Genomic DNA, 22,570 nt, shown 5'->3' with positions numbered 1-22,570 from the left:
TAATATTGGGTGTTTAACCGTCAGGTTCGACAGTCTTCTTTTTGTGCCGCGTGTTTCACGGTTTACCAAAAACCGTCACGGTCTTTTCCTTCACTCTCGAATTGTTCACGTTTTTCAATTTCATCCGAAACGGTCGCCAGCGTTCGTTAAACGATGAAAGAAATTCAGGAGTGCGTTCCCGCTGACCTTTCAGTTTTTGTTCGTAAGCAAAAGTGGTTGCTTGGCGAACACTGATCGAATTCGTCAGCTTGACATTGGCTCCGTTTTTGTAAAGTCGTTGTGTTGGCCGTTCATGATCGAGAAAGTGAAATTGAGTATGAACGTGGACAAAAAAAATTGAATCACGCTAATCGTTACATACCATATGAATGTACCAATCAGTAATTTGGAATTTTTTTATCAAATAAGTTACACTCCTAAGATGATGATGTTAACAGGTTTATTAAGAATTTATATTCTACAAATCAAATATCATTTTGTTTTATTACAAACAATTTTAAAAATTTAGTGAAATACGAAGTCTGCTCAAAAAGTATTGCGAATTTTGTATTTTTTCAAAAATTATTTATTCATGAATATATATTTTGTTCTTTTGAAAGCAATCCTTACCAGATATTACACACTTGTGCCAACTTTTTTTCCAATGCTCGAAGCACTTCAAAAAATATTTTTTTTGTGATCTTGTTCAGCTGCTCCTTTGATGTCAATCGTAGCGTAGGCCTCTTCAGTTTCAGGAACAAGGGAAAAGTCACAAGGGGCCAGATCTGGGGAATACGGTGGCTGCGGCATTATTAGTGTGTTGTTTTTGGCCAAAAATTCGGGTAAAAGCAACGATGTGTGAGTAGGGGCGTTATCATGGTGCAAAACCATATTTTTTTCCTACAAATCCGGGCGTTTCTGGCCGATTGCTTCTCGCAAATTGCTCATAATTTGCAAGTAATATTCCTTATTCTACCCTGTGGCAAGAACTCATGATGCACCACGCCCCTGCAATCGAAGAAAACTGTAAGCAAAATCTTCACATTCTACCTAACTTAGCGCGCTTTTTTCGGTTTTGGCTCGTGCGGCAGCTTCCATTAGAATGATTGAGCTTTGATTTCCACGTCATAACCATAAACCCATGATTCGTCACCAGTTATGACACTCTGGAGCTGAACAGAGTCCAACAGCTCCTTAGCAATGCTGTATTTGGTCGAAATTGATCAATTTTGGTACGAATTTCGCCGGTGACTAGTCTCATGCCCAAATCATTGGTAAAAATCGAACGGCAGGAACCAATCGATATGTTTAGGTCCTCAGCAACTTCTTTAACGGTGATTCGTCGATTGGACAATACTACTTTCTTCACTTAATCAATATTTTCGTCTGTTGTTGACGTGTTCGGGCGTCCGGTACGCTCTTCGTCGTTCACATCTTATCGCCCCTCTGAGAACATTTAGAACCACTGATAAACGTTGTTTCGGTCCTAGGTGGCTTCACCATATGCCACAGTCAACAATGCGTTCGCACATTTAATTTTGTTTTTCACCCAAAATTTGATACAGATTCTTTGATCAATTTTTTGGAATAGGCAAAAATCGAAGACTGTCAAAAGTTCTAGTCTTTGCGGATAAACATTTCGCGAATATTGTGTAACAATCGCCGAGAGTGGTATTATATGAAAGATAAACGTGTCTGTGTGTATTTAAAATTAACAAAACTTTGCAATGCAATGCTTAACTTTTAACGAAGTTATCAATAAAGTTCAAATGAGTAGTCTGAAGACATTCTATGAAATATTTATTAACTCAGTTTTATCTAGATGTACCGCGTTCTCATGCATTTTAATATAAATGCCATTTTAATGATGACAACTCGTCAAGTCTTGCATAAAATTATACTACTTTTGGGAAATTTGCGATCTTCTAAACTTATTTACCTATTATACATAAATACATATGTACATTATACCGGATATAATAATTTTGTCTGATATACCCAATCGACATATGTGTTTCATTTACAAATTTTTAAAGATAAAAACAACAGAATTTTCACTTTTCATAGCTTTATTATCATAATGAGATCGACTAATCGATCTTAGTTTTGGTCTTGGTCGTCAGTCGCTAAAACAAATAATTTATTTCGGCTTTTGACCAATAAGTTGTAACTCTGAATGAGTTGTTTCGAAATAAGTAGTTCATTCATAAATTAGTAACCCGTTAAATAGTACCGATAACATTGAAATTATATTGAAAGACTAGAGTGATTACGATTTCGTCTTTTTATTGACTGAAATTTCAGATAACTACTCATTATAAATAAATCGTTTTATTAAGAAAACAAATAATTCATCAATATTTAAAGTCGACCAATCGAAGACCAGCTAGTAATAATTTATTTGAGTTTGTATTGACTCAATCACAATCAAAACTGTACCCGTTTTAAAGGTCAAAAAATAACAATGTTTTGAACGTTGTCTATACCAACACAATTGTCTTTACTACTACTATTACCTTGCTGTAACACATACTAGTAATTTGCATACTACCTACTAGATACCTACACACTATCGCAGCGATTATTTTTAATACCGTTTGACCTGTGCAAAACTAACTTATCGGGGAAAGTACAAGGTTCCCAGGGGAAATCGTGAGCTGTGACCAACGGTCATGTAAAGGTCAAACTAGATATAGGTACAATACTACACAATACCAATGCCTGCAATATTTATGGGATTTCAAGACAGAAATATTGTTATCAGTAATTGTCGTAAAGCGACGATCTTTTTGGCTTTAGTATTTAGAACACGCTAACCAAGGGGTGATATAACATAACTGGAATGTCAAATAGAGGAAGTTTCAATGCGCGGAAATGTTCTCAACGTTTTTCTATTAGAATTTTGAATGTGTCAATATCCTTCGGCATGATAGGAGATATGAGAAGGGAGGGAAATGAGAAGAGGGGAAAGATAGGAACGGGAGGGACCATAACCTAACCTTGGTCCTTAGCGTATTAGTGCACAACAGTCATCCTTTGGTGCAGCACTTCACAAGTGTCAATTAAGGAATTCTGATTCCACCATAACCTAGCCCAACCCAATCTAATTATCATCATCATCATAAGGTCGTCAGTCCTAAGACTGGTTGGACACGTACCTCAACTCTTTCCTATCCTGAGCTAAACTTCGCATTTCCCTAAAACTAGAACAGCCTACATCCTTAACTATTAGCGAACAGTAATCTAATCTAGGTCTACCTCTACCCCTCCTAACTCCTGTTTCTGCCTCTAATATGTCTCTGACTAGACCTTCATGCCTGAGAAGGTGTCCTACAAACCTATCTCGCCTATTTTTTATTGGCTTCCATAGAGTCCTCTGTTCTCCTATTCTTTCCAATACCTCTTCAATTTCTAACCTTTTCTACTCACGATATCCTCATCATCCGCCTATAACACCACATTTCGAACGCTTCTAACCTTTTCTTTTCCGCCGCGCCCACTGTCCATGTTACGCACCCGTACAATGCCGTGCTCCAAACATATACCTTTAACAAACTTTTTCGAATTTCTAAATTAACCGTTCGCGAGCACAGAAGTGACTTCTTTTTGTTAAAGGCGACACGACCCTGCGCTATCCTCTGCTTTATATCCCTACTACTCCTTCCATCTTGACTTATCTGACTTCCTAGGTATCTAAAATCAGCCTAAAATTATAGTCTTTAGAATATCGAAATAACTACCATATTTTTAAGCTCATAAATAAAGTTATTTGTATGTTATTAACAACCCTTGAAAAAAATTTTGCCTATCTGTCAGTATGCGTATGCCAAAAGTATCTAACTCATGACACTTTTTTATTTGCCTGTATGGGCTAAACGTAAATATATCTGAATCGATTTCGATAGAACTCTTTCACGTGAACGAAGTCGCGGATTAAAAGTTAGTTCTAAAATTAAATGAAGGAAATATTTTTTTTATAGTTTTTCACCAAACTCCTTGTATTGTGTTTGTAAATACTCGAGTCCTGCCATCTCTTTTTTTAAGATATGTACATTGAAGACGTTTAATGTCGATCAGTCGTAACCAGTTTTATAATTGGTTTGGTGTGTGCTTTATGTGCTGCTGTTACAAAAATGTGGTCTGTTTTAGACGTAATCGTCTTGTCCTGAAATAACGTTTTTATCAACTGGCGGGTGAAGTAAATTCCTTTTTTTTTGCTTGTTTTTTTTCCACTTGTTTTTTTTTTCCTTCTCCAAGCAGCAGTTCCTTCTATTTATTTATTTTTTCCTCCCTTCACTGGCTGCCGGACGAATGTAAAGATTTTTCGGTCACAAGAATTATGTCCCTTGTCTACAGCCTACGGCTCAACATTTTAAACTTTAATGAACATTTGGCAGTTCAAGTGGTTGGCTCCCAGCATTCATCGGAGGGTTGTTTCGGATGAATTTTTGGAAATTCAATTCGGGTCAAAAGGAAGCCGGCACTGAAATATTCAGAAACAGATGACGGCACCGGGTTTGAAGTCGTATCAAGTTAATCTAAAAACGTTGTTTACTTTCGGCTTAGATTTAAATTTCACCAGAACATCTACAAAAATGTTTTACTCAGACTCGGAAATCGATAATACTGAAATCTCTAAATTACACAGTTGAGCCGTTTGCATTCACCTTCAGCTTTGAAGTAAATTTCCATCAGAATTAAAGATGTTTACTTAATAAAAAAATGTTTGAAAAGTAACTGATTATGTTTATAGGTATATGTGTTACTAGATGATACGGTGATGTACCAATTTTTGAAATGAAACTTATTAAAGGCGGTCGAAATTGCGCTAGTGTATTAAGGTTGCTATGCGCGGGGTTAACAAAATATTTTTCATTATTTCTGTTAAACAACTTACATCTGCTTTTCAAAGGGAAGCAGATAAGGGAAGGACGTATTAACAATATAAACACAGCGTAGCTAATGTACAAAACATCCGGGTTGAAAACGCCTTTTTTTTTACGTGATTTTGTAAGACTTTAACAAGACTTCTGGGTCAGCTTCTGTAGCCTCTGCATTGTTTCGTTCACACTCTATAACTAATTATTTTCGTTTATATATTTTGTAAATAATTTTTCGATAAAGCTTTAAGTAAATCCCTTTCAATCCAGATTCAGTCATCTTTATCTATTATTAAAAAAATATATAATTCAGATTGTTAAAATAATTTCTCCTTTTCTTTCGAAATCAACTATTTGAACAATAGTATTACTGACTCTTTAATTAACAAAAAAATAAAATATTAATTAGAATATTTTTTTGATCATTCTAGATATCATTTTATTTGAATTTAAGTTTAGAAAACAATTCCCCTGTCAGTGTAAGTTAACCCAAAGCGGTCCAATGTTCACCACCTGAAGGTGTATGCCTAACTTGGTCCAACCTTGGACGAACTCCATTCAGCAACCCAATATTGGGCCAAAGTTCACTCAATCGTCAACTCTGATAGGCCCTGCATGGTTCGTAGAGCAAAGCTTATCTCTCTTTCATAGGAATTATCAGTATCATCGATCGAAAAATAAAAACACACTAGTGAATGCAATTTGATGGCTCGTTTAAATTCGACTTTTTATGCTAGCAAATAGGGGTGTCGAGGGGAGCGATCCGGGTTTTCGAAACTGCCCTTGCCACCACAGAAAAGCATGAACCAGGGCAGATGGAGCCAGAATCAAATCGGTGTCTGTACACTAAGCAATGGTCTAAATCAACCTGTAGGTCATGCCGCTGGGTCCTCCTCCTGTAGCGCGGTCCAATAATATAGAGATAATAAAGATACCACAATTCGTTCGACCAAAGACCAAAAGAATTCTAAAACTCTCTTATGCGGGCAAGACCTATTTAATCCCTTTGGACTTAGCGTACTTAATTCCCAGGTGCTTGATCCTCTCCCCCAACATACGTTATTCAGTTATTGCCACTACAAGCCCAACCTCAAACGGCTGGACATGCGGGGGGATTTCCTACTCCCGTGGTATCGCCACCTTCTCCTGACCCTTGATATTTATGTCGACCTTGCTACCCTGGCCACCTTTGATGAGTGTAACGGGCGAGGCTACTTTGTAATTTGAGTCACTAGCAGTCTTTTGGAAGGGAGGCTTAAGGGGGCTGCAGATTCAAGTCTCAGTTAAGGAGCACTGTGTATTAAGGGTAAATTGGATAATAAACTAGTTCATACGCAATAATGATTACGTGTATTTTTTATTAAAGCTTCAGTATAGCAACAATTTCAAAAAGCAAAAGGATTTTTGTGACATATTGTCAGTTAAATTGTTTTACCGGATTTCGTATTTTATTATTATATCCACGAAGTACTGCGGAGAAAGTAACTTTTTTTCTAGAAAGTGTCACGGTAAAAATTCTTATTACATAGATAGGTATTGTATTTTGGTACAATAAATTGCATTTATAAAATTCTCCTTTCAAATTTTTACCAAACTGAACGATCCAAATGGCAAACACTGAAAATCGAATGTAGGTCGAATTTCGTGAAGTTCGTTTATGTAAAAATCAATTTTGTCTTTCCCTTTAGTGAAAAAGGCTTCTGACACGCAAAATCATTCTAAAGGAGTAAACGGCGAATGGAAATGTATACTTAACCTGTAGATACTGCATTGCGTCATATTCATTCGTCACTTGGCAATTTGCATTCTCTTATATCGGCTACGTTAAATAATATCAAGTATGTAATAATATTATAATACGTGTAACGCACGCTAGTAAAATAGTCCAAGTAAGTATGATTGTCTGTCCGCATGTTATCCGATAGGTTGTTCTCCAGCTGTGCAATGCCTGTCTTTGCGTCTTTCCTGTTGGAATAATAAACTAGCGCAGATTGTTATTGTTTAGATATTTTACGAGCGTCTACATATGTTTTTCTTTTATGAAAATAAATCGCGCGGGAGGTCTGCTTCCTGAACGCTACCGATTTTGTAATAAGTCTGGGAGACGAGAGCGTTGTTATAAACATTAATAATTAAAATAGTTAGGTCCTGGAAGCACATGTTACTATTGACTAAGTGATTTATGTAAATCTTATGGTACTTACTTATAATCTGTATTTAAATTAAGATACAGGATGTATACGATTTTATTTACTCCATTCTTAAAATACATAAACCACATGCAGCCTTTCAGATAATTTTGTTCTGCCCGCAAAAATTACAGGAATAATTGTAAATCTTTTTTTTAAAATGTTTGCACGACCAACTGTTGTTGTACGGGTGCCTAGTCAGTGGGTGCGGCGGAAAAGAAAAGGTTAGAAGCGTTCGAAATGTAGTGTTATAGGCGGATGATGAGGATAACGTGGGTAGAAAAGGTTAGAAATGAAGAGGTATTGGAAAGAATAGGAGAACAGAGGACTCTATGGAAGTCAATAAAAAATAGGCGAGATAGATTGGTAGGACACCTTCTCAGGCATAACGGGCTAGTCAGAGACATATTAGAGGCAGAAACAGGAGTTAGGAGGGGTAGAGGTAGAACTAGATCAGATTACTGTTCGCAAATAGTCAAAGAAATGGGCTGTTCTAGTTTTAGGGAAATGCGAAGTTTAGCTCAGGATAGGAAAGAGTGGAGGTACGTGTCCAACCAGTCTTAGGACTGACGACCTTATGATGATGATGACGACCGACTGAAGAGAACTTTCATACAAACTCGATTTTTGTTTAGTGCTCATGAGTAATAGTAGAGGTATTTAAGTATTTCATGAACCTTAACCTCGGGTTGGTCAGTGACATCACCACAAAACGTAAATTCCGTAATACTGTTTAATCTAAACCTAAATGTATATATATAATGCTAATGTGCGTACGTAATATCAGAGTTGTCTCTATCACCATCAACTCCTACCAACTTCTCGTTGGGGTGGTAAATACCTCTTAGGCGGTCTCCTGCTGAAAGTAAGGGAGTTTGGTGGCGATGGGTGGAAGTGGGTGGCGAAACTGTGAAAAAATATGTATCTGTCCTTTTCTAACTGATGAGACTTTTTGGAAAGTTCCAAAAATTTCTGAAATGATCTAAAAAGTTCCAAATTTGTGTGCAACTGTTAAAATCGATACAGAATGTTCCTGGAAGTTCTAGAAATATACCCGAGAAACGCCGGGTTTCGCTGCTAGTACCATATACCTAAAATCCGTGCTATATAATATGCATTTAATGGGGTCGTGAATGTAATGTGACGGTTTGAAAATCATGCAAATAATAATATTTTAAAGTCTATTATAGCAGAAAAATAATTTGATCATTCTAGATATCATTTTATTTGAATTTAAGTTTAGAAAATAAGTCCCCGGTCAATGTAAGTTGACCCAAAGCTGGCCCAAGATTAATCAGCCGAAGGTAATATAGCCAACTTTGATCCCTGTCTGGGTAGATCAATTGTATGCCTAACTTGGTCCAACCTTGGACGAACTCCATTCAGCAACCCAATATTGGGCCAAAGTTCACTCAATCGTCAACTCTGATAGGCCCTGCANATAGTAGACAAATGACATGACAAACACTATGAGCCGTCAAATGGAAAATTAACACAGCAACGTAAATTCAACTATGTACTATTTTCATTTTTTTTAGTATCTGCTTCAAAATTAGTTATGTTTAAACATTTATTTATTGAAGCTTTTGATATTTCCTACGCTTTACACTCGCAAAGAGAAAATTAGAGCAATTTTCTTAGAAGCGTGAATAGTTTTTTCCCTATTCTATTTTTATTACACCTATTCGATGACCTTCTTATAAAAAAAATAATTAGCATATTGATTTAGTGCGGATAAGTGGTTTAATTTTTTAGGTACTTACTGATGTTTTAGCAAATAATAATTTAATAATTTAAGCATAGTGAAAATTGTTAAACCGTATTTTTCTTTTCCAGGTGAGGACCGTGTAGAAAGCCTTTGTATGAATTGTTTGTTCGTAAGTAATTTTATGATAATTTTCAATTGAAAAAAAAATAATTATTTTATAATGTTTTCGGAAATATTTGTAAATCCTACAATTCCATTGTTAAAAAGATCGAAATTCTGTTGCGTGTGGTATTTTGTTTGCGTGATGTCAGGAAGTAACTCAAGAAATTGATTGTTTACAAAACTGATATTTCTATTATACATTTTCAAAAGGTAAAAAAATGAAACGCAACTTTAGTAATAATAGAGCGTATTGTGTATAGGTCTTCCTAAAATTTCGCTGCTGTTCTAATTCGTTCTTACGATTAGTATCAGGTTAATGGAAAATGTATTTGTAGTCAAAATAAATTATAGTCTTGTTTATCATTATAAAAAAATATGCAACATTAATTTCTAAAACAGTTTATAAGTTGAAGACGTTCTGTGAAAGTTTGTAGGGCAAACAGAAATGGCGCAAAAACACGGAATAATTTTTATCGATCTTGATTAAACACATTTTTTTAGGGATTGCTCATGAATTTTAAAAATTAAAGAAATAATAAAAAAAGTTTTTGCCTTTCAATATTTCAACAATAATATGGATTGAAGGTAAAAAAATACTTAATATTGATATTTGAAGGTCGTTTAAAAACATAAATAGTGTGTTGAAATAAACATTTTCATATACTTAATCAACTCAAGAATTCTTATTTAATGCTTTAATTGCATATCGTGTAAAAAATCTGTACTAATCTACTAATACTTAGCAGGAGATAGGTTGCTTTGTGTCATCTAAGTATTTTACTAAATGGTTTATAATCTTTGTTGCTAGATTGTGGCCCTGTATACCTACACCTATTTATTTTTGCAGAATATTTTTTTATAATTTTAATCTAAGTGAAAATGTTAATAATATTCGATAGAAAATATTAATTTTATTGCAGACAGTTGCGCATTTCGCAAGTTTGATATACCTATTAGTATATATCACTATCATCACATGGTTTGACGTATTTGTTCAGTTGTTATTTAAACAATTTAGTAGGTATAATAATGGCACAGCTGTTTTTTTTACGCCTACCTAATGTGGCAGGTTTGTAATTGCAAAAAAAAATAAAATGAATTGTATCAATCTGTTTAATAACTATAGACGGTATGCTACCTACCTACCTAAATGTGTATATCGCAGTTAGTTTTGAACAAATGCAAGTCTAAGACTGTTATAATCTTTGTCTTGTTTACCGGATAGTAAGTCTTCGCATTGTTCTTGCGAGATCGATTTTTGTTTTTGCAAGTCTTGTAAGAGTTTAGATAAATTAAAATTATAAGTAAAACATGCGCTCTCTTCATTATCTTGCAAAAATGAACAGAAAATTGCTTTCTGTTTTGTTTTTAAACGACCACACTACCAACACTCAGCAAATTTTTAACGTAATAAATTCGTACTTTTAAGTCTTAGGTATTTAGTAGTTGACACGATACCGTGTGGTTATCATCGATACTTTCTTTCTATTATTAAAGTACTCGGCATCGATATTTTTTGACATGTAGAAGATATTAATAATTAGTATTAAAAAATATATAAGATATATACAATATTACAAAGTTTATATGATATTTTTAAACTTGCCGATCCCATGATAGTTACATGTGATTGTGAAATTAAAAAGCTAAGAATATGACGACAAAATTGAAAGCTCAAAACTATCAGTTATTAAAAAATGAAAGATGCGTTCATAAATATGATAAATACAGGGCCTAAGAAAAAATTTCTTTGAATTAAATAATCACTTGGTTTAATGGAATCGATACCAAAAGTACGTACTTCAGAAAGAGTATTAAGTAAGTTTACGTACTTGTATCGGTTAAAGTTTGAAGTAATAAAATTTCAGTACATATACGTATGTATTTACGTTACGTACCATGCTTTTTAACTATGTATAATTACATTTTTATGAATTGTTATTAAATTCGTGATAGCTCATGAGAATAAACTAAGGCGTTCCAGGCAATGCATTCATTCGTGAAATCGTGATGAATTGACACACGAGTTGAGTGATTAAGTGAACTGATAAGCACGTGCTAAGATATAAATTTGCTATAAACTATAGCTGATTATCAATTTTTAACAAGTGTCTTGTGTAGTTCATTGAATACCAATAAATAATCAATAAAATTGAGTGGGTATGTAGATTGAATCATATTTCTCTCATTTTAATTTTCGCAAAGGAAGTAAGTTTTCCAAATTTTCATTTAGTAGTAACAGTATTTAATGCTCTGTCCAAGAAATGTATATTTAAAAATTTTCCTCCTCAAATTAATTAAAACGTTCTCTCGAAGACCCAGTAGTAATAACGTCCTGTGTTATTGTATTGTAAAATTAGCTGCAGAATTTCCCTTGTGTAACGGTGGCGGTGGAATAAAATTTAAAATAGTTATCCTTTAAATTGCTTGTTATTCAGTTTTCACGAAAGATCATTCATCTCATCTCTACACCTATACTCAACAACCATCGCTATGGCATGATGCGGATAGCGCTAAACAGATCGTAAAAAAATCCAAACGCGGGCTATTGACTAAACAACCGAGTCGAGTCTGCTTGCTTTTTCAAACCATCTCAACATTAATAAAACGAATGTGTTCGTTATTGCTTGTTTATTCGTTATACACTATTGTTGTAGTTGTTAGAAAAGGTCAAATACTCGGACACATCAGTTCCAGAGACTAATAAACTGTAAGGAATGAATGGTTTTGTATTAAAAATTAACATAAGTGTGATATGGACTTGCGGAGCAATGAAAACGTTTTTCCCATTTTTTTCTATCGTTTAAGTTAAAAAAAATGCAATAGCAGTCAAAACTGTTCTAAACTATAAGTAGAAAATTAATAAAGTGTAAACATCCAAAAACCAAAGGATATGATATCGATAACAACGTTTTGTTATACTTCTCGCTGTTACATGCGTATTACCGCCAACACAAAATCCTTCACGGTTATATCAGACTTTGTATGGAGATATGTTAACGTTTTCCGGCATGGTCAATGTGATTTTAGTAGGAGATGGGGGCAGGCACAAGATGCCAACATCATCCGGAATATGCACAAATTTTACGGTAATATACTGGCGGAAGGATTATGTTTCTGCGACGAACAGCCTCCTAGTAACTAGGCGCAGAGAGTGAAAATCCCCTATTTTTTGATTTTCAAAAATTTTCACAAATATACACATCTCGGTATACCTATTTGAATTTTCCAAAGACAGACTCGCGAATTGAAACAAAAGAGGGGCGGACCAGACTTTGACGTTAAACTATTGCAAAATTATTAAGGTTCCCATTCCTGAGATCAAAAATGTAATTCCATTAATAAAAAAAAGTACTTGACCAATTCAATAAAGTAAATTGAGACCTACATCTCTGTAAATTTTTGAGAAATTGGGCACTTCACCCTCTGTACCTATTCCCTGTTCCTAGTAGTGGGTTGGCTGGTTGCTTAGAAATGTAATTGCCTTTCCTATTGTCCAGTGTAGTCTCACTTCGTGCTGTTCTATCTCGTACTGCGCAAATATTCTACCTATTGTATTGCCCATTTCATACTGCAGTCTATACCATAACTGTCAATACATATTCCCATTTCGTAATGCTAATAATGTACTTCAATAATTGTAAGATTTCATATTACATATTAGTAAACAACACGTAGTTAATTACATACTTTTTCTGCATTCCAGGGGAATCGTTTAAAAACTTGTTAAGCACTTGATTTTCTTTGAATAATTGTGCTATAATAACATACAATATAAGTAAATAATTATAATATTTGTTATTATTAGTGAACAACAGTGTAATTAGGTGGACTGTTTTTCTTTGGCCCTATGCTTCAGGGATTCTAAAATCGTTTAAAAACTTGTTATGCACTTGATTATTTCTTAATATATATTTGTGCTATAATAACAAAATAATAATATGTAACATAATCAGGGTGTCTTTGAGAGGTAGAATCCGCTGCAATTCCTACCTGACATCTCTTTTCTGTGTTTACTATATTCTCTACACTACGTCTGTCGTGAGTGAAAGTAGGTGTTCTGCCAGCAACAGCTCTAGTTAGTGAGTTGAAAAAAGAAAAGAAATGCGACAGTTTTATTGCGAACTATGACAATTTTGAACGTCGTAACTATACTTCTCCCTTAAGGCAAGAAGGCTTAGTATAAAAAGTAGATAGATCACAATATATGGCCATTTTGAATTCCTGTTAAAGCATATGTAATCCTAAAATGTAGCATCGTACCACAGATGGCGTTTACCGCGCCATTTGTGGTATTTTTTAAAACGCGCTGTTAAGACAGCAGGTAAAAGTTGGTTTTGTGTTCTGTCGGAACTGTCTGCGACGCGCTGATGAGATCTAAATGGATCGAAATCGCGATCCGCGTCTGGCAGTTTCGACAGAATACAGACCACTTGGAATTATTTTATTCGATTCTGAATCGTGTTTAGCATACTTACTTACGAGTCACCACTGCTTTTAAAACAGAGTGTAATAAATGCTCGTAATTATATAGCAACATCATTTTTCTGATAATCACAAAAACATGTATATATGTGTTAAAGTTTCTTTTATTTTATCATTAACAAAGAATATTATTGTTTCGGTCATTAACATACCGATCACATATAATCGTGCTTAAATACGTAAAATTGTTATGATATAATTTCAAGTTAAAAAGTAAATATACGGTTTTGATTAATTATAATCGACAAATTGTGTAAATTTCAGTGTCATTGTAAATAGTGCTTGAGAGTAACAAACTTTAAATGTAAGCAAAAACAATCTTATTCAATTTTTCCGTCAAAAATAAAAATAACGTGAGAATTACGTTGGGTTATCTGCAATTGTTTGCTTTTTAAAACACGAGGTTAATACAATCAACGAACGTAATGTGCAGAGTGATAAGTTGTTAGATTAATCAATTGGATTTTTAGTAATCTTCTACAAATTGTAGATAATAAGAGAAACATTATTTGACTTTTTATGGTTGTGCACCCATGTTACTTATTTTGATGGTAATAAAAAAAAACTCGTGAGTATCGATGACTATTTTTTTTAGACAATTTTTTCGTTTCAGATATATCTGTAACAGGTAGGTTTTCTTCCCTTAATTTTTAAAATCTATGTATAGCAGTATTACCATCTAGCAAGAAGGAGTTAAAGATAGCTTTAAATAAAAATGGAACCGGTATTGACAAAACAGTCCTGTATGAAAATAAATAAAAGTAAAATAAAACTGCTGGTATGCAAGGGAAGAAAAAGTACGGAAAGAGCGAATATAAAGATAGGAGACGAAAAATTGGACGAAGTGGCTAATTTTAGGTATCTAGGAAGTCAGATAAGTCAGGACGGAAGGAGTAGTAGGGATATAAAGCAGAGGATAGCGCAGGGTCGTGTCGCCTTCAATAAAAAGAAGTGACTTCTATGCTCGCTAACGGTTAATTTAGAAATTCGAAAAAGGTTGTTAAAGGTGTATACAGCACGGCGCTGTACGGGTGCGATACATAGACAGTGGGCGCGGCGGAAAAGAAAAGGTTAAAAGCTTTCGAAATGTGGTATTACAGGCAAATGATGAGGATACCGTGGATAGAGAAGGTTAAAAATGAAGAGGTATTAGAAAGAGTAAGAGAACAGGGGACTCTATGGAAATCAATAAGAAATAGGTTGGTAGGACACCTTCTCAGGCATGAAGGTCTAGTCAGAGACATATTAGAGGCAGAAACGGATGTTAGGAGGGGTAGAGGTAGACCTAGATTAGACTACTGTTCGCAAAGAGTTAAGGATATGGGTTGCTCTAGCTTTAGGGAAATGCGAAGATTAGCTCAGGATAGGAAAGAGTGGAGGTGCATGTCCAACCATCTTAGGACTGACGACGATGATGATGATGTACATACTAAAGTCAAATTTATGTAATCAATACGTATCTATACAACAACTTTTTCCTTAATAGAATTTCCTCGAAGAGTACATAAACGTTTGCTTTTTAGTCCTATGCGATGATAAAAATGTTTATGAAGGGTTTTTTACACTTATGTTGGCGACGAAAGTTACATATACGATAACAATTAGCACATTTTTTAAAGTAAAATTTTTATTTATTTATTTATTTGTTGTATGCTCCGTTTGAATAACCGCTGATGATTTTTGCAGCCTTTTACCTTGCGCTCTCCGCAATGCTCAGACACGATGATTTATTACTGTCTGAAATTTAATGATCATAGTATGGTTGTGCGCATCGCGGTATCATTTACATTATTAAATTGGGCAGCATGAGGCATCTTTGTACACTGTTAAGACATTTCGCGCCATTCCCCTCTACACCCCCATTTGCTACCATAAATCTCTAGCATAGACTATTTAATGAGCTGCATTCAATTCAACTAATTGGTGTTTTTATTCTTCAATGATGGGTGTATTTCATTAAAAAAATATTTATACCAAAAATTGATAGCTTAACGAGAATAATGTAGGTATGTTTGCTTCAATGAATTGAATTTATATATATATATTTTTATTAAAATAATGGTGTGAATGACAAGTTAAGGGAATGTTATCTCATGTTTTTACTAAATCGGTTTTGTAGATCTACTTTTTACTTCATCCATTCCACTCCTTCTCGTAATCCTGTCATTAATTTTTCACTCTTTCATCTGTCCTTGATATCTGGCATAAAGGCATTACGTGTCTGCTGTTCCTTCGTGTTCTTCTTTCTAGTCAATATCTTCTTTGTTTCAGTTCTATTCCTGTGAATAATCTAGCTACCATTTTTATTTCTTTTTTTAGAGATTTTCTGGAACTTCTTCTTACCTCCGATGTAGATGTTTTTTTGCATATCTTCATTTTCTAATTTTCTTCCCTTCTACCTGCCTTCTTTTTCCACTCATTAATTATGTTTTTTATCCCATTTCTTCTTTTAATTTTCCTTCCGTTAAGTATATCTTCCAATTTCTGCTTAAAAGTTTGCCATCTCTTTTCTCCTTTTTGTTCTTTCTCTACATTCTAAATTATGTTATTTTTTTCTTTTATTACGTTCTCGTCGTATTTCATAAATCTTACTCCAGCCTCTATCTGGATCTTTTTGTGTTTCCTTTCTAGAGTGTATCTGTCTAGACCTAAAGACCTAACATATTCTTCAGATATCTTTCTTATATCACTTCCATTTCTTTTCTTTCATTCTGCTATATGTTTGCACAGCATATAACACAATAACATTGATCATCAGCATCTTTTTACTAAAATCTTCTCCGAATTTACTTTCACCTACACTCCATATTTGTGTCATGGCGGTTACTGCTCTTTTGTGTACGTCTTTAATATGTGTTTCTTCTCCATTGTTTTTTTTTTTAAAGTATCCTAAGTATTTGAATTCGCTGACTTCTTCTATTTTATGGTTTTCCAGATGCATACTCCTATTTTTGTATTTCCTTTTTTGCTAAATACTAAAACTTTTCATTTTGTCGGAGATTGAACTTATATAAAAAAAAAAGATGAGCATACCGTTTCATTTGATGGTTGGAGTTATATTTAAACAGAAGCGAAGTTTTGGCTGTGAAACCAAAAACAGGAATGATATACGTATATGATTGTGCGTAGATATATATTCCATATTTTGTAGAAATGGTTACACATAAAAAAAAAACACGGTCATTACCGGAAATGATAACTACAAAGATAGGCAAATAATTTATATATGCACATTGCACAAATTCGTTTACGTGTTATTTTATTTTAAGGTTTTTCTATTCCTTATTTACGTCAGTCATCGTACTCATCATCAGTTGTTGCGATTCGTGCATCTTCATATTTCTCTTGGTAAACTTCTGACGAAAGAAGTTGTTATTTTCTGATTTTACACGTATATTTTATATTGTTAGTTTAATTTATGTTGTAATGAAAACCCACACGGTAACGGTATTTCAAAAACATCATTGAATCGGAGGTCATATCATTGCTAATGAATAATGTAGAAAGGATCACTTTCTTTGTGCGAGCAAAACATGAAGTTTCTTCCTGTTGCGTTTTCAACTCTATATCCTGTCTCCATCCACACGCGGGTATTTACGTTCAACATATTTCTGTCAAGGATTTCTCGATTTGCGCACTCAATCGGCAAACTTCACCAACGCTCTTTATGCACAACACATAAATAAATAATTTATTTAGCATATATGGGGCAATCAGATGCAAAACTGAACAAGGTGAGTACAATGGTACTAGATTTAGGCAACAAAATTTAAGCAAGAACTAAGAAGAAAAAAAAGACAAAATCAGAATTACCCGCTGGTTACCGCTTCTTTCATGTGTTGTTTATTAATAACTCGAAAAATGTGGACTTGACATATTACTGAAATGCTGTAGTGGAAAATTCCGAATTTCTCACAAATTATCTTTAGAATTTCTCCTATAATCTCTCTCTAATGTAAAATCTTAGTAAGAAAGAAGTCAACAAAAGACAATAACATAAGAGACGAGACGTAGATATATGCAAATGACATGAAAAGGAACAAACTAAAGGATATCTTGAACAAAAATACGGAAACGAGAACATTTCTCAGTAGGAGCTCTGCAGATAAGGCAAAATATTTGCCTAACACGCTGCTGCATAATTTGGTAATTTTAGTAATTTCAAAGTGAAAGGTAAGGAGGATGTTCTTGGCACACTTTTTTTAGGAAAATCTTTGTAGATTGTGTAGCACATGAACTAGAAAGAAGTATTCTGGTGCTATGCTCTTTAAAAAACAAAATTTTTGTAGTATTAAATTGGAACTTAATGTTAAAGAAGCATACTGCTATCGGAAGTTAAATTTGAAAATCACGTTTATATAGGATAACACCTTAAGGATGTTTGGAAGGTACAATCGGAGACAAGAGTACATAAAATTAGAAATTCGTGATTAATTAGGTTTTGCAGCATATCATGAGGTAAATAAATACTATCTATACTAAAAAAAGTATACGGTTTGACAGAGAATTTGGAATTTGACCGAAAACTTTGAATAAAATAAGAAATAACGAATAATATGGACTTTTGGCAGTGAATATGCCTTGATTTCAACTTCGAAACAAAAAAATATTTACTTTCAATCTTTATTAATAATGAGCGTGAAACTTTTTAATATGTTTAAATAAAAATTAAAACTTTAAAATTGCATTTATTTCAGACAATTATAAATATTATCATTATATTATCAAGTAAAAACGAGATTTTCAGCTAATTTTTCATTTTTTCCTCGATAACCATTTAGTGAATTTGAATAACCTTACGCTAAAGTGATTCTCCAGAGTTCAAGTTACTTATTATAAAAGTTTGAAATTTCTGGTAGCTTTTTTTCTGTTAATAAAAATAAATTTAATCTGTTCGATTAACGAATCTCCATGAAATGACGTGTAAAATTACAATTTTTTAACGGTTTAGTAAATCGATTTGTAATTTTTAAAGGAGTTTTAGAATTGAATGAGGAACGTTCTTCCAAATTTTTATTTGTCTCGTAGCATTTTGGCATACCTATCAAACATCCTTAAAGCCGAACTTGAACGAAATTGAAATTAATGTAAAAATAACTTCTAGTAATTTATATCCACTGTATCTACTTATTAATAATAATCCTGTAAGTTCTACCATTACTCCGAATTCAAGTAAAAGATTGCCTTAAAAATTATTGAGGAAAAAGGTTTTTTCAAAATAATGATAATTTGTATAATAATTGTTTATGCGACGCTTTTTATTTTAGAAAGTTCACCGTTAGATAAATAATTAAAGGTTATTTGGCTTTAAATTTTTAATAAGTATTTATCGTGCAGGTTATATTACGTGTATAGGTACATATATAATACCCGTTTCGTAAACTAAATTGGAATAGTTTGCCGACGTCCCCATCATACAAACGTCTCCGTATATGCAAACCTATTTTACATTATGTATGCTACGCAAATGTTAGGCAAATATTAATGGAGATTCTGTATGTATCGTTCATCATACATATACAGTGGTTGCTAAATTTGAAATTATAATCTGAGTGTGTTCCAGTTTTTTATATCTACCGTGAGCAAATGCAATAATAAGAGACGCTCTCAGTTAAAGAAACACAGATCGTATTATACAAGAATTCAATTCCTTGCCTACTATTTATGCAGTTAGCAACATTATTGAGAGACACTGCCTGAGGACCTATATTTGAAGGAGCAGTGCCAATATATTTTAAAGTAGTATCCGATTATCCCTTTTAATTATACAATCGGTATATACCTATCTAGCAAAACGAACTGAACAATTTCGGAAATACATTTTGCATGATGCAGTAATTAGGTATACAGTCCATATGGTAATGCCAATATACATGATGGAGTTTTCCATGAGCTATAAATATACAGGTCTGTGCAATTAATGCCAACAAAGACAACTGGGGGCAGTTAACTTTTAATATTGCCAACGGGTCAGAGTCGGTACCGATAATAATAGGCTGTAACACGAGGATTTGTGGCATTCAATATTGACGTTACATCCGAGTTTGTCGTCGTTATAACCAACATTTTTAGCATTGACTTAGGCAGTAAATTTGCGAGAGTCAGTTGTTGTTATAACCAATTTCCGCTGCAATTTACAAGTCTTGGATGTAACTTGTATTGTAATTTCTATATTACCAGTGATGAGATCCACAAGAGCCGTGTTGTGATAGCTGCCCTGCAGTAGGTGGCCTTAAAAATTATGACTCACCCACCCTAGAATCCTGACCTACCTCCCAGCGATTATTGCCTATTCCCAAATTAGAACAGTCTTCATGGGGAGAAACTTTCAAGCGACGAAGAAGTGAAGGATGCAGTTTCGAAAAACAAAACATTTTTTTTTTGAAGGTTTCCGTAAATTAATTGAAGATCAGAAGATGTACCCATAAGGGTAGCATGTTAATATATATTGGAAAGGAAAAATAAATTCCTACTTTTATATCCACTTCTTACCTCCCAATCATCGAACTTAAAAACGCCCCCTCGTAATAGACAAAATCACAATCCAGTGCATCTGTAGTCAAAACGCGATCTCTCACTATATAATTCAAGAGGCTTATGCGTTTTCTGATGTCGCTTTTTATAAAAATGGTCATTTTAGCCTGTCAGCTTTCGCTTTCTCTATAATCGCGAGCCTTCTAATAAGGATATTTTATGTGCTATCGCCTTCCTATTGGCGTACAGGGAAAGTAACGCTCCTAAAGGTGATATGTATGATTTTTTGCATTCTTCTGTATATCAAAATTTCTGAATGCACTTACTGTAAGAGGATGATTGTTAATACTGTATCTTTACTTCCGCGTTAATGGTAGGAAGAAAAGCTCTCGCGTGTAGCGTAAACAAGGTAAATTGTAACAAATGAACAACAAATATCTTACTTTTGATTGATGTTGCATACAAGTGCATTTATCTGCAAGGAATATTATTTTTTTTATTTTTTTTTTTAGATACTGTAATCAAAAAGATTTATAAAATACCTCGATATAAATATATACGTGTATCTTATCATGATGATTTAATTCGAAGTAAATATGTGTGATAAAAAAAAAATCGGTTGTCTGTAAAGTCGGTTTACTGACGATAGTTGAACGTGACGTCATAAGAAAATACTGATGGAATGGTTTCATGTTTCAAAAGAAAATTTTAATTTTATTTGTTTGATAGATATTTTGGATGGCTATAGAGAAGGAGGTAGGTAAATGGAAATTTATTATTGTATAGCAGCTGTCCACGCGGACGCATCGCTCACTCAAGTAGGAGAGAGATAGATGTCGAACGCTGCCGAACGCGGAGGCCGATTGTGCCTCTTTGTCGCTCGTTCCGCGCTCTCGCTTGCACTTCAAGCCTTAAATGGAACGCCTCACAGCGAGGTAACGCCGCATGAGTCATGTTTTTTCGTGCGTGCAGCCGGCTCCATCGAATTATAAGACGTTGTCACGTCAAAAAATGCGTAAGTGAATAAAATTCTAGAAAAAATAAACATTTTATGTGATGATTGCCATGAAATGGAAAGTTGAGTTTTAAAAATTATGAGGAAAAATCGAATATTCTGTGGAATAGTGTGGATAAATCAGGGAAATACTGTGAATTATTTTTTAAACGTGAACTCTTACTCTAATTTGACTTATTAGCTTTAATAGATGTAGATTTTTTTCAGATACCTTACGGTCCAAGTATATACGTAGTTACTTAAAGTTTGTGTTTCTCTTCGCCAGTTTAGTGTTTGTAGAACAAGGACCAACAGATATCAACAACCAGCTGTTTATTTCAGAAAGTAAAGAACTTCTGTAAAGTCAAGTGAATGTACTCTAATTATAGCAGCAGTAAACAATAATGAACAATGTACTTAAGTACTTATCAGAGAGGTTGGTTGTGCCGAAAACTTACCTGAATTTAGACATTTTGCTGTTTTAATGTATTTATGTAAAAGGAACATGGTCAGTGAAAGCCAAGTTTCCTTTCTCATAAACAAGGAACACCATACCAGTATTTTGACCATTTTCAGTTTATATTTGAAAAGTATTCTAGTTTTCATATTATTTTACTTTGCTTGTTTATTAATTAATACGTTGAGACTAAATGTAATGTTTTGATCTTAAATTTAGTACAACATATTGTTTTTTAAAATGGCATTAGTAACAGTCGGTTGGGGAAAATGACTACAGAATTTATAGAATTGTAACTGATGACGCAACGTTTCTGATGAATATACTTAAATGCATGGTTCTTAGCTTCGAATGGCCTACTTACATTACGTCACATTTGAGTAAAATTTCGTTTTTGGTTAGCCGCATGAAGAGGAAGTGAACAATGAGCATACTTTCTTTTGCGAAACTATTACATCAAAAGCGTAAAAGATACAGTGTAACTTCCCGATAACTCAAACTAAATGCAACCGATTACATCTGATTTAGAGAAAATTGAAGTTAAGAAAAATTTCTGCTTTACCATCAAGCTATTTGACTGTTGCTATGTTCACCGCTAACTTTTTCCATCGGCAATAGGAAATCAAAATTAAAACTTACAAATCTTATTTTAGTTATTTATGCTTGATTTTCCTGGGGCTGTCGAAGAATATTGATAGAAATTCAAGTTAAAGACAATTCATAATGTTAAATCGGCATCTAATACACTATTCTAAGCACAGTAGAACGTTGATAATTTAAACCTCGATAACGTATTAATAAAATAAAAATAAAATAAAAACCCTCTATAACAAACGAATAATTTTGGCATTGCACCTCAGTAAGCAGTGAAAAGTGGTTTCTATGTAAAAGACGAAGAATTACTGAATTTCCTAATTTAGAAAAATGCTTGTTTATATGGTTAGACAGTGTATAAATATGTAAAAACATTAGTGTTAGTGGACCTATACTAAAGGAAAAAGCTGAAGAGTTTGCTAAGGCACTGAAAATCCATAATTTTAAAACTTAAACTTAAACCCATAGTAAGTAAAAACCTCAATAACTCAAATTATTTTACGTTTGGTCTTTATCTTATCGAGATTCTACTGTATTAGATTTTTAAAAATCAGTTAGGAGTGACTATAGGTTATACTTTCCTAGGAGGTATTTACTTGTTGCAATTATATCAGACATTCTCAATACGTTTGTAGCAAAGCGCGAAAA

At 33.7% G+C, this 22,570-nt stretch overlaps 1 protein-coding gene across 2 annotated transcripts in view; it reads left to right on the top strand.

Moving 5' to 3' along the window:
- The window catches only part of LOC108737590 (brain tumor protein), a 110,390-nt gene that overhangs the window by 46,851 nt on the left and 40,969 nt on the right, over positions 1-22,570 (top strand). Inside the window, exon 2 of one of the 2 annotated variants that reach the window (XM_018470644.1) lies at positions 8,885-8,925. The exons of the other annotated variant lie outside the window; for it this stretch is intronic. The gene's annotated coding sequence lies outside the window, so the exon portion shown is untranslated. The remainder of the gene's footprint in view (positions 1-8,884; positions 8,926-22,570) is intronic. 2 annotated transcript variants of the gene reach the window in all.

The sequence above is a fragment of the Agrilus planipennis genome, unplaced genomic scaffold (genome assembly GCF_000699045.2).
Source record: "Agrilus planipennis isolate EAB-ADULT unplaced genomic scaffold, Apla_2.0 scaffold2, whole genome shotgun sequence".
Lineage (NCBI taxonomy): Eukaryota > Metazoa > Arthropoda > Insecta > Coleoptera > Buprestidae > Agrilus > Agrilus planipennis.
This window is presented reverse-complemented; position numbering and strand designations above follow the sequence as displayed.